The sequence below is a fragment of the Cydia amplana genome, chromosome 10, assembly GCF_948474715.1.
Source record: "Cydia amplana chromosome 10, ilCydAmpl1.1, whole genome shotgun sequence".
Lineage (NCBI taxonomy): Eukaryota > Metazoa > Arthropoda > Insecta > Lepidoptera > Tortricidae > Cydia > Cydia amplana.
Genome location: NC_086078.1, coordinates 15,983,079 through 15,996,299, shown reverse-complemented (window position 1 = coordinate 15,996,299; position 13,221 = coordinate 15,983,079). Strand labels below are relative to the sequence as shown.

At 39.0% G+C, this 13,221-nt stretch overlaps 1 long non-coding RNA gene across 1 annotated transcript in view; it reads left to right on the top strand.

Annotated features, from left to right (window-relative positions):
* Nucleotides 1-12,734, top strand: part of LOC134651501 (uncharacterized) — a 225,093-nt gene extending 212,359 nt beyond the window's left edge. The window contains exon 3 of the long non-coding RNA XR_010097107.1: nucleotides 12,489-12,734. This is a non-coding gene — a long non-coding RNA (uncharacterized LOC134651501). The remainder of the gene's footprint in view (nucleotides 1-12,488) is intronic.
* The last annotated feature ends 487 nt before the right edge of the window (nucleotides 12,735-13,221 follow it).

The following is a 13,221-nucleotide window of genomic DNA, read 5'->3' as shown; positions in this document are numbered from 1 at the left end:
TACTAGTAGTGCCACGCAATCTCTGCTGCTCTGAGCGAAGCTCTGCCATTAAATGTTCCAGCTTTTCACATTTTCGTTGCAGGTCCTCCTCTGTTCCCCGGCGACTACTGCTGCGTCTACCAGGGCTGCGACTCCTATGACGAGTGTGACTTACATTAGACCCGCTGCGTCTGGTATAACTTCGGCTGCGTCGACTACCTCTATGGTCTCTCCGAATTGGACTGCGGCTTCGGTTACGCGTGCGGCTTCCGCGAGAATCCCCTCGTCTTTCAAGAGTTCGGCTTTTCCGGCTAGTGCGATTGTCCTCTCTCATTCCGCTTTCGCGCCGAGCACTAGGCGTTCGCAAGCGCCTGCTGCGGTCTGGTTCCTTGTCACTCATTATCTGGAACTCGTAAACAATAACATATATGTCTCAATGTCATAATTAATTAAAACATGTTTATAGAGAAATATTAGTATTTGTTAATCATCATTTGTCCCTCTGCACGCATTAAACTAATTGCATAGTGTACAGTGATTATTACATTATTATTGTCGAAAAACTAAACTTAACTCTGCTTTCTCTATGCTTAATATATTTGTCATATTAAGGTATTTGCTGAAAAGGTCTTTCAATGCTTACCACGTGGTTGCTAAACCATGTGTTATGGCTTTCAATAATTTAAGTAAAGGTTCACATACTCACTGTCAAGATATAAGATATATAATAAGCTAGCGACCCGCCCCGGCTTCCCACAGGTTAACAAATTATACTAAACCTTCCTCTTGAATCACTCAATCTATTAAAAAAAAACCGCATCAAAATCCGTTGCGTAGCTTTAAAGATCTAAGGCTACATAGGGACAGACAGCGGGAAGCGACCCTGTTTTATACTATGTAGTGAAGTATCGCAAGTATCAAATACCTACTATTATACAAGGAAAGGTTAGTTGCCGTCATACAAAGTAGAATATCTTTATAGGCCTTTATCTCCTAAACCGTGCATCGTAGCACAAAAATAATGAAATTTTCGTTCCCCTTTAATACCCCCTACCCTGAATAACCTATCACATGAGGGCATGAAACATTGTTATCATCATCATATCACTGTGTATTTATGTCTGTGTATAACTTAAATCATCAAGAAATAAGAAGATTTATATTGTAGAATCTAAATAAAACATTAAGCTTCATATTGTAGTTGTTTTTAGCTTCATATTGTAGTTGTTTTTTTTTTTCTTATCTACCAAACTATTTCAGGGGAAATTCGTGACAGATTACACAAACAAAGCGCACAGCAATTTCGACTATTAATTCATTAAAAGAACCGTTAGGTAATCAAGTATATTATTTCTAAATATTACAGTTCGTAAAAATCATTATTTTCGTTAAGGTTTTTTTTTTTATAATTCAAAAGTACAGTCAAGAGAATGTCATTATACGTAAGTCAAATTATTAATAAATAATTGACATAGCTTTATCTTTGTACGCGCATCTAGCCATAACAATCATAAGTGTAACGAATGTTCTATACACATACACAGACGCAGCACATACTTAAATCACGACACTGACAAAATATGTGGGCATGTACTTACCACGTCTGATCTGTAGTAAAACTCCACAATACGATATAATATATAATTTTAATCGATTACTATTACACGGTAGGTACTACAATGATCCCCTATAATAGGTAACTTTGTTGAACACCTTTCGCTTGTCCCAAGCGTCCGAACCGTACGGCCGTTAACTTTCCAATCCCGCCATGCTCCCACTTGCCGCCAAACCAACCTGACAGCTGTCACCAGCTGTCATCAGTGTCATAACTGACAGCTGACTTCCAACCGATTTTAATAATACCCTCAAATGATTATTAATTCAGTCAAATCACCTTACAGTTGCATACAATACTTTTTCTACGACCAAGCACTTAGGTATTTTGAAATAAAATTGTAAATTTAACAAATATTTTTAATTCAAGAAGTAGCAAAAATGGAGGGTACGGGCGGGAAAAAAACGAATGAATGAATGAAATTTAAGAAAAAACATGTCTATGGTTCACTTATTGGTCAGAGATGACATTTAAAATAAGGTTGGCAACACTGTATTCCATTCAATATTTTTTAAGTGGTCATTATACGAAGTATCGTAAAATCGCCAAAAAGATACTGCGTGTATGCACAAATTCTTTTTTGGGACATAGACTAAAGACTTGTCTTGACAACTGTAAGGTAGGGTTTTAAAGGTGTGTGCACGACCCTTTAAATGACAAATAAAAGTACGGGAGTAGAAAAATTTTAATTCGAATTGGCCATAATTTTGTATGGTGGGCGGTACGAGGTTAAATATCAAAACTTAAATACCTATATGATTACTAATCATTAGTCAGAGTTGTATGAAATGAAATTACCTGTATTGCTTGTCACAAACTAACTTGATATTGCATCTTAAATTAAATAAATATTTTTTATTCAACTTCCAATACAGTTCAGCTCACTTTATTAATATTAAATGAACCTGACTTTCAGACTTCACAACCCTCATAAATTCCTTATAAAGTAGCTAGAATTCCAATCTAAAGTTTGTGAAACGTTGAATATTTTACGTCAAACTCATTCTAGTATTAGAATAACCAGCGGGCCGGTCATTCTACTACTTACCTACATTCTTTTAACATAATATTTGGATGACGACATAATATTAGTAGCTATAAAATATAGGATTACCTACTGAAATGCAAAATATTATGTAGATACTGATTACAAATCTTAATGCTCGGTTAGCAAAGATATTAAATATTATCTGAGCCATAGCGGGTTGTTTGAAATGCTAATATCAGGATTATTTTAGGCACGCGTCATCGAAAATTATAGCGGCTATAAATATTTAAATAAATATTAAGCGGTGGTGACCGAGTGGATATGACGTCCGACTTTCAATCTAGAGGTCGCGGGTTCAAATCCTGGCTCGTACCAATGAGTTTTTCGGAACTTATGTACGAAATATAATTTGATATTTACCACTAGCTTTTCGGTGAAGAAAAACATAGTGAGGCAACCTGCATACATCTGCGAAGAAATTCAAAGGTGTATGTGAAGTCCCCAATCCGCATTGGGCTAGCGTTGGGACTATAGCCCAAGCCCTCTCGCGCATGAGAGGAGGCCTGTGCCCAGCAGTGGGACGCATATAGGCTCACATTATTATTATTATAAATATTATGTGAGGCTCTTGCATAAATCGACATATCTAGTGACACAGTTTTATATTCTTTGACGAACCTAGCTGTCTATCTCCGGTAGTCGCCATGGGTCCATTGTTTCTCAATTCGTCACTTTGCGCAAGCGCGACGGATTAATTGCCATATCACAATTACGGCATCGATCTTCGTGACAGTTACGAAATAGTGACAGTAGAAGAATTGTATCTTATTTTTAAATCTGGAGGATTACTCGTGCACTTGACTTGAGCCGTCGAGAGATAAATTTGTAAGTGCATATTTTTAGTTTTTAATGTCCACAAAAGCACTTATCCGCCTTGAAGAACCGACGATCAAAGTTTGACCTAGCGTCATATTTAGAAACATAGGTACTTACTACCTATAACGTACGTGCGGAACGAGTACGTATGTACGAGGATCCTTCAAGGTGGCAGGCTGTGACCGAAAAACTCTGGTAGGACAGACTCTGATGGTACGGTCATGTTATGAGACCGGACGACAACTGTTCCGTGAAAACCTCAACATCAGCATTAAGCAAAGAGCACGGGGTAGACCTCCGGCTTCCTAATGGTCCACTGTTAAAAGAGACCAGTGGCCTGTTTATCAAAAGCTTGTAACTTGTAATACAAGTGGGAGTCCCTTTCTAACAAAAGCTGTCAAAAAGTGACATCCAATTGTATTACAAGTTACAAGCTTTTGAAAACCGGGCCCCTGAAGACGCAAAACATCCTGATTGTCTTGGCGCAGACGCCCAAGAAGGCCCGACCCCAAATAAAGTTGGGAAAAGGGTAGGATGATGATGATGATTAAGAGGTACTTACTATAACGTACGCACAGTTAGCAGCAATAGTTGGTGTTAAAAATTATCTTGATGTGACTTTATTGTTAAGAGAATAAGAGCGCGTCAAGGTCATTTTGAACACCTCGCCCGCTTAGCAACTATTGCTGCTGACTTTATAGACAACTCGCGGTGACCACATTAAATTTTAGAGATTCCATTTGCTTCCCATTTTTTTCTTTGTCATACGAGTCCGAATTGTAAGAAGTATAGTACTGTCAAAGGACTGTCTCATTTCAAACATAGACAGAGAGAATCATAATTATCTTTGTCTTACACTTGTACTAGCACCCAAAGGAAAAGGATGAGTTTAGTTTTTTTGGTTCTTATTTACTGACAAATTGGTTTGATGAACTATAGTTATCTTTTTCACAGGTCGTCTTTATTTGCTTCGGAAACGATATAAAATATATAAAGCGTATGCTAAGGCGTGGAATTCAAAGGGAAATACGTCAAATTTAATTACCAGGTACATAACGAATACTTAAATTACACTGGCTTTTTTGATTACGTTGAACTTCTGTCACTATCGCAAATCAGTGGTGTAAAGAATGATCAATTGAATATAAAAGAAGATAGTAATCAAACCATTGAATCGTCTTGCGTGCGGTTGAGCGCCCCGGTGTACCGTTAACTACAAATCTATCACTTAACATTTATATGCCTACATTCATAGCCGTGGTTATTAATCAGCCTCGTTAAAGGTCGTAGATAATTTGAGAGCTTGCCAATTAGTAGGAAATATAAAATTAACTTTATGGTATTAATCAATTATATAATTTTACTTACTAGCAATACGTTTGATAAACTGTATCCCGCCTTCAGAACCCCATAGTGTAAATTTCATTTGATAGCGTGACGAGCGTTTGCGTTTGCGTTATGTCTGTTTTTGTATGGGATTTTGAGCAGCGCACCAAGCGGGACGTTTTGGAAACTCAAAATTCCATACAAAATGAAACTTAACGCAAACCCGTACATTAAGTCACGCTATCAAATGAAATTTACACTAGGGGCACATGTTTTGGTAAAAAAAAACGCCATCACGTTCAAAGTTGGTTAAAACTCATGATAGATAGCCTACGTAGTGTTCCACATCAAAAACAAATCGATTGACAGCTCACTAATCAAAATTGACTTCGTAGTTTTGATGATACGATGAACCACACGACATAAATGAACCCATACTGTACTTATAGTGTCCCAAAATTTCCATACATTTTTTGATCTTTCCATTTCGCGACCGCCATACAAAGTCTATGAAAAATGGTGACGTAATGGAAAAAAACCTTTGGACACTTTTTTTCTCCTATTAGGATAGAAAGAGCTCGTGATTCTGAGTAGAAATAACATAAAAAATCCCAAATTTGAAAAAAAAAGTGTAGGGGACAAAAAAAAACGCCCAAATCCTTAAGACATTATAAGTCACACTAGTTTTACATAAGATCGTATCTTATTTTTAATCAATTTTTGAAATAAAACATAATATCTTATGGTATCTAACAACAAGGTAAGATCGATGGCATTTATTTTTGATTAAAACACTGTAGCAAAGACAAATTATCACAAAACATGTAAGACGTATAGCGCTTTTTTATTAGATTTTATACCACTTCTTCAATCAATAACACGTTGTAACAATGACTCACGAACATCACTAGATATATATCCGAAACTACAAAAAGCTTGTCATTTCGTATGCAAACCAGGCGTGAAACTAACGACGTGACTAATTTTTCACTACGCAAATCCTCTGTGCAAACATTTATGGGCGATTAGATACAAGTCAGACATCGGGTCACGAGAGTATTCTATTCGCTTACCAAACACCTGTGCTTTTTTTAAGTGTAAGGCCTGAGTGGACACTCAAGTTGGGCGTGCAGCGGGGCGGGGCGTGCGGCGTGCAGCGTGCGTTTTGGCTCGCGAGCGCAAATAGTTTTAAATAATTATGAACTCTCAAGAGCAGTCGATCCGTTTGATTCAACTATATGGTGAACATAAGGTGTTGTGGGATCCCAAACATCCAAAACATTTAAATAAATTTACGCGGGAAGACTGTTGGAGGAAAATGTCTGCAGAAATGCAATGTTCTGTTGATGAGGTTAAAAGGAAAATGGATTCATTGTTGGGATCATACAGGCGCGAAAAAAGCAGAGAAAAGAAAAGCCATGTTACAGGTTCAGGTAAAGATTGCTTTATTATTTATTTCTATTATTCATTTACGAACAAATACTTATCTCTCAAAGAAAAAGCGAATACCTAGGTACCGTTTTGATACCTACACAGAAATAGGATTTTTTCTTTCGTTACATATGGTATTTCCAATATCCTCTCTTTAGGCACGTTTAATTCTTTAGATTCTAGTTTTCTATATAATGACGTGTTTTTAAAAACTCCACCATCCGAGATACGCCCTTTGCTACCTACGTTCACATACAGAAAATTGTAATTAGCATCAACCAATGCAAAGAGGACAATGCTTGGGAATTGCTTATAATTGATATAATCAGTCCCACTATTAATTGGTGCTTGTAACATAACATGTTTTCCATCCATTGCTCCAATCACATGGGGGAAATTCCATTTGTTCTCAAATTCTTCCGATATAGCTAGCCACTCTTCTTCTGTAGACGGAATCTAAAAAAAATACTAGGTATTATTCATTGCATTTATGTTTTTGCTTTGTCCTAACCCAACACAAAAACAGTGCTGTTGGTCATTACCAACAGCACCGTTTTGTGTAGACAATGTAGTAAAAATGTGATTTTACTACATTGTGCATTTCACTAGAAATGGGCCCTCAACCAATTCCTTATCATTAAACTAAAAAAAACCGGCCAAGTGCGAGTCGGACTCGCGCACGGAGGGTTCCGCACCATCAACAAAAAACAAGCAAAAAAACGGTCACCCATCCAAGTACTGACCCCGCCCGACGTTGCTTAACTTCGGTCAAAAATCACGTTTGTTGTATGGGAGCCCCACTTAAATCTTTATTTTATTCTGTTTTTAGTATTTGTTGTTATAGCGGCAACAGAAATACATCATCTGTGAAAATTTCAACTGTCTAGCTATCACGGTTCGTGAGATACAGCCTGGTGACAGACGGACGGACGGACGGACGGACAGACGGACGGACAGACGGACAGCGGAGTCTTAGTAATAGGGTCCCGTTTTTACCCTTTGGGTACGGAACCCTAAAAAGGATGACATTAACAAATAAAGGGACACTGTTTGCTAGTTTCAACTATGCACACGAGAGATATTAACGAACAAAAGAAAAACCGTGGCAGGATAAAACAAAAGCACAAATAAATAACCAGGAAGGAATAACAAAACAATTTGCACAAGCCAGGTCAGTTAACCGGCTAGTAACAACAGATGCACGTGCCCCCATTGTTCCTCAGATAGACCCAATCAACCAGAAACGGCTGAGCGACAAAATTGTAATTTAAACTAACGCGCAAAGGTTCAAAATAACGTAGCGGTAGGTTGATGGTTTCTGCAATAAGTCGTGTTCTCACTGCTTATAACATTTCATAACAATTTTTGTTTTCAGGAGGTCCAGCGGTCTTCTCCAATTTGTGAGGTGGTCGTACATACTGACAACGATTCATCGAACCAGGCACAACAATCGCAGTCTAACACAGATGAAGGAGGATCACTACAGCCTGAAACTTCAGCTAACATGCCTTTACAAGAACCTCCACGTAAAAAAAAACGTAATAATAAAAATCCGAAATCTCAAACGCAGCCGCAGGTAGATTCTGCAGATACCATGCTTCAAGAAGCCTTTCAGTTCTTACAAAAGTCTTCTAACGACGTCAATAATCCATACTTTTCCTTTGGAAAACACATAGCTAATGAATTAAAAAAATATGATCACCATACATTAGCCTGTGTAAAGAACGCGATAAATAATATTATTTTTGAAGCTGATTTAGGCAAATACTCGCGGCATTCATCTACATCGTCATCGTCACTAGCCATGACACCGTTGTCACCTATGTCACAAGTTATGATACCGTCACCTGCCGCTGTATCATCACCTGCCGTTACCGATGCACAATATTTAGATTTGCAAGATGAGGACACACCAAATTTGTAAAAGAATAACGCGATACACTAAAGTTAGGTAATTGAATGATTGTAAAGCTAAAATAAATATTATACATAAATATTTTTTTTACTTACCTTTACGTAATCACTTAAGGTTTCGATAATAGCGTCGCAAACATCTGGAATTATTTTTGAAATACTCTGTTTCGATATTCGAAATAAGTATTGCAAGCTGGTATAAGAGTCCCCACTTGCTAAAAATCTTAAAGTTATTAAAATTCTTTCTCTCACAGTTATTGCTTCTCTATAATTTGTGTCGCACTTTTTAACTTTCTCAGATAACAATGAGCACAAATTTTCAAAATCTTCCAGGGACATACGTGTAAAATTATGTACGGTTTCGTCATGTGTCAAATCTTGAAATAATTTATTGCCGTGTTTATTGCGACGCTCATAAAGTTTTTTTATCCACCAGCGTCTTGGTCTTTTCTTAAAACGTGAGTTTTTCCTCTTTTTTAAACAATAAGCCACTAGAAAAATAGCACCAGCAGAAATAACACAACTATCCATTGTGAATTGTCTCGGACTTCTGATGGCTCGGTCTGCCTCGCGAGGCTCGCCTCAGTGTCTCCGAGCTAAACCTCGAGGCTGCCTCGCGAGGCCAGGCTCGCGAGCCACACATCCGAGGCTGCCTCGCGAGCGCGTGCGCTTGGTGGAGACCCGGCTTAAAACAAATGCAAGCGTATAGTAGCGGCCTTAGTGCACGCTGCTCAAATTACTTGTGAGCCCGACGCCACACTGCACGCCCCACCGAACGCTCTGCTTCGAGCGTCCACTTAGGCCTTACACTAAGTCCAATGATTCGTAAAAAAAACCGGCCAAGTGCGAGTCGGACTCGCGTTCCAAGGATTACGTGTTTAAGTCCGACTTACGCTTGACTGTACATTTCTAATAAGTTTTCCTGTCATCTATAGGTAAAGAACTATTTTGTGTATTTTTTTCAAAATTTTTGACCCAGTAGTGTCGGAGATAAAGGAGGGGTATGGTCGGACAGAGGGACAGACAGATGCACGAGTGATCCTATCAGGGTTCCGTTTTTTCCTTTTTAGGTAAGGAACCCTAAAAATATGATCATTTTGACGGCCTTTTACCTCCAAGTCCTCCAACCTATAATTGGAGTCGGTAGTGACCCTGCCTACGAATCAGGAGGTCCCGGGTTCGTATCCTTGTAAGGGCATTTATTTATGTGTCTTAATCTTGTCTATAGTACCCTCCAAACAATACTAATTTAACCTTTTTTGTGGGACTATCGACCGATCTGTGTATAGAACAAAGTGAGGTAGTGTCATTATAAACGTCATTTTTTCCTACGAATTTGACACTATCGGTGACATTGCCACATTTTTTCATTGCAAATTCCATGCAGAGTTAGCTTTGCCCAAAACTACTAAGAATATTTGTCCACGGACCTCAAAGATTTAGGTGGAATAGTTCGCATGACATATATTATTCTAAACTGTAACTCGGTAAGCTAAATGGACACGCACAATACTCGCTAACCATACAAATTGCGAACTGACCGGAATCGGCTGTCAGTCAATCTTCAATAGAAACTAATGACTTTTTTACCACTGCCCATGTTTTTTGTAGATCTATGTCACAGACAAGACATCCTCTAGACTGAGCATAGTAACGCTACCCCCTCTGCCACTATATACGGTAGTTTTACTCCATCTTCGAGTCAGAATCCCGTGCCGTGATTGGTCCGTTCAAAGACACGGACCAATCACGGCACGGGATTCGCTCACCTCGTCCCCCCGCACCCCCGTTTTTTTGCAGCATCGGTTTCATGAAATAATTGCTCTAAACTCCGTCTAGAGTATTCCTAGTCTATGATCTATGTCAATAAAATAACTGTTCGATAATTCATCAGTTGATCATTGTACGCATTCAGCTTCAATCACGCCTTGTTTGCTTTAATACATGATAAAACATACTTTATTGATAGTACGTGTGGGAACAAAGATTATCCAATTTTCATCACAACAAATTCGTCTATTATGCCGAGTTTACGATCGAAGCCTTTAAAGGTAAAGCAAACGCATGGTTCTTGGCAATTCCCAACTATGTTGCATCGTAGATCACGTTCGAAAGTTGTGCTTAAAACACAGATCACTTACTAGATGAAGCATTGACTTAGTGCGGGTACCACATTTTTGTGCGCACCTATTCTTCCATACTAATATAAGGTGTTTCTAATCTTTCACTAGACTACTTCTGCTATCTCGCTACATAAGAAAGACAGGGAAATAATATAGGCCAAATGTTTTATCTTAAGTGTTATTATGTTTTGAAAATAAATGATTATTAATCTCGCAAAAAAAAGCCTTTCTCCGTTCATTATGTGCAATTAACAGCATTGTAAATTAAACGCTAACCGTCTTCGTAAAGTAAAATACCTACATCACAATGTAAGTGTACAGACCTATATGAGAAATTACATTGTGAACCCGATTTGAGATTTTACAATTATGTTAAGGTTTAGATCTTATTTTGATACGACCTTGAAGGTTTCTCACGCTGCGTGCATGCGAAATGAAGTAAAAGTCGTGCATGTGATGCGGACCAATCATCATCAAGATTATCGTCATGGTCGTACAAAACAAATTGTTAAATTAGAATCAACCCTGTCTTCGTCATCATCATTAAATTAAGAGTTATTCTCTTGTCGATGGAGTATCTTCCAGCTTTCCCTATCCTGCGCCAGCTCTTTGACTTTCTGATACGACACTCCCCTACTTTTTCTTTAACTTATTCTGAAAAGCTGCGTCTGGGTCTCTACCCCACTTGCGTCCTATCCGCCCCTCCAGGATAGTTTTAAAGAAGTGGTCGTGTGTCGAATATGCTTCATAATATCGAGTCTATTTGAGAAAGTCCGTGACTTAAGATAATAGCGGTCGTCTAAAACACTTGAGCGGATCGCGTCAGTGGAAATTATGATTAATATCTTGCTTGTTAACGGTGCCGAGGCGAGGCCGGGCTGCGTATTCAAACCTGGGTAAATGGAACCTGAAAAACGAAATATTTTTAATCATTTCTATTCTCCTAGCTCGGAACGGGCTTCTCTAGACGGAGGTTGTTAGCGTACCGTACCATACGCCTCTGACCGATGGCCTGGATCGTGCCAGTGCGTGCATTTGAGCAAGCTCGACGAGCCTCTCCGTCCTCCCTTTCTTGTGTGACCAACGCTTCTGCGTCCTTGCAGCAGAACTGCTGACTATTTCCATACATAATTAAATTTTCGAAAGGCGTTTTATATCAACGACTGTCATCTTGGCTAATCCCCCTGGTCCCATTTACCCAGGCATCACTGTATCGCACCAGCCAGGTATCAGCATTTCCCGTTGGGTCGTGGAGTCGCTACTGCTAGTTCATGATTTTTCAATGAGCCTTTTTGTTCGAGTATCACACCCGTCTGTTGACAACTGGCCCTGTGTTCTGATTGGCTGCAAGAATGTGAGTCCATTTCATGGACTAACTCTACAGTTCAACTAAATAACAAATTTAAATATATTTTTTAATTTTTTTTTTTTAATTTGTGTTTTTAAGTGAAAATTTTTTTACTTATTTACTGCTGTGGCGCAACGACCCGAAATGATGGATCTTGGCCACCGACACCAAAGACCGCCACGCTACTCTGTCCAAAGCCGTTTTTGTCCAGTCGACGGCGCCGAGTTCGTTAAGGTCTTTCTGCACTTCGTCTCTCCAGCGGTACCTAGGGCGTCCAGACGGTCTTCCGCCACTTGGTACTCCAGAGTACGCGTGATCTTCCCCCATCCGGACTGCGTGCCCGAGCCTGGTAGTCTAGTGGTCAAGACGTTAGGGCCCGGCCACATGTCAGCGGTGCGGCGCCGCCGCCGCCGCGCGGCGCGGCACCGCAGAAATCTGCGGCGCCGCAAACCGCTCTGCGGCGACGCCCGCCGCAACGCAAAATTTTGCGGTGCCGCGCTGCGGCGCCGCAAAGCGGTGCGCGGCGCCGCAAAGCGGTGAGTTTCGCCGCGCGCGGTGCCGCCGAGCGGCGTGCGGCGCCGCAGATTTCTGCGGTGCCGCGCCGGTATTTTCTTTTGAAATGATTTGCATCTTCATTCATTATACGAAGATACGTATGGGTTCACCCAAAATTTTCTTTTCAATTGTTTTTTTATTTCTGCGCCTTCTTAATAGCGCTGGCAGTACACCGAGAAATTCAGTAAAATGCTGCAAATGATGTTAAAGGTATGAAAATCGGTACGATTGATCTTTAGGACATTTGAAACAATTTGACCCGAAGCACCATTAAATAAATAAAAAAGCGGTCAAGTGCGAGTCGGACTCGCCCATGAAGGGTTCCGTATTTAGGGGATTTATGACGTATTAAAAAAAAACTACTTACTAGATCTCGTTCAAACCAATTTTCGGTGGAAGTTTGCATGGTAATGTACATCATATATTTTTTTTAGTTTTATCATTCTCTTATTTTAGAAGTTACAGGGGGGGGGGGGGACACATTTTACCACTTTGGAAGTGTCTCTCGCGCAAACTATTCAGTTTAGAAAAAAATGATATTAGAAACCTCAATATCATTTTTGAAGACTTATCCATAGATACATAGGTATTAAACGAAAGGACTTTCTGAGCCGATTCCAAAAATATCATATCATTACATTTCAGTCATTTTTTTTAATTATAATAAAAATAATTTTCAAAACATACCAAGTTTGGGCTTCTCCAGATACAATACCGTTCAATATTTTTTTGTAAAATATACCTCAAATTATACCTAATATCCTCATATCTAACCCTAAGAAAGCAATTTTGAAAATAATTACATGAAATATGTTTTTTTTTTAATTTTCAATTTTACAAAGTGTGATCTATGAATCTCTCAATTAAATATTTAAATAGAAAGCATAAAATTAATATAAGTATAACGGTTTTTCCAAAAAGTCGCTTATATCTCGGAATCTATAAGTCGTAGTAAAAATTATCTATGTAAGAATTAACTGAAAAAACTCACCTTTTACTAAGTGCATTGCTGCCAATTTTACTTAGTACTCATCTGTCAGAGATGACAATTAAAATTAGGTTGGCA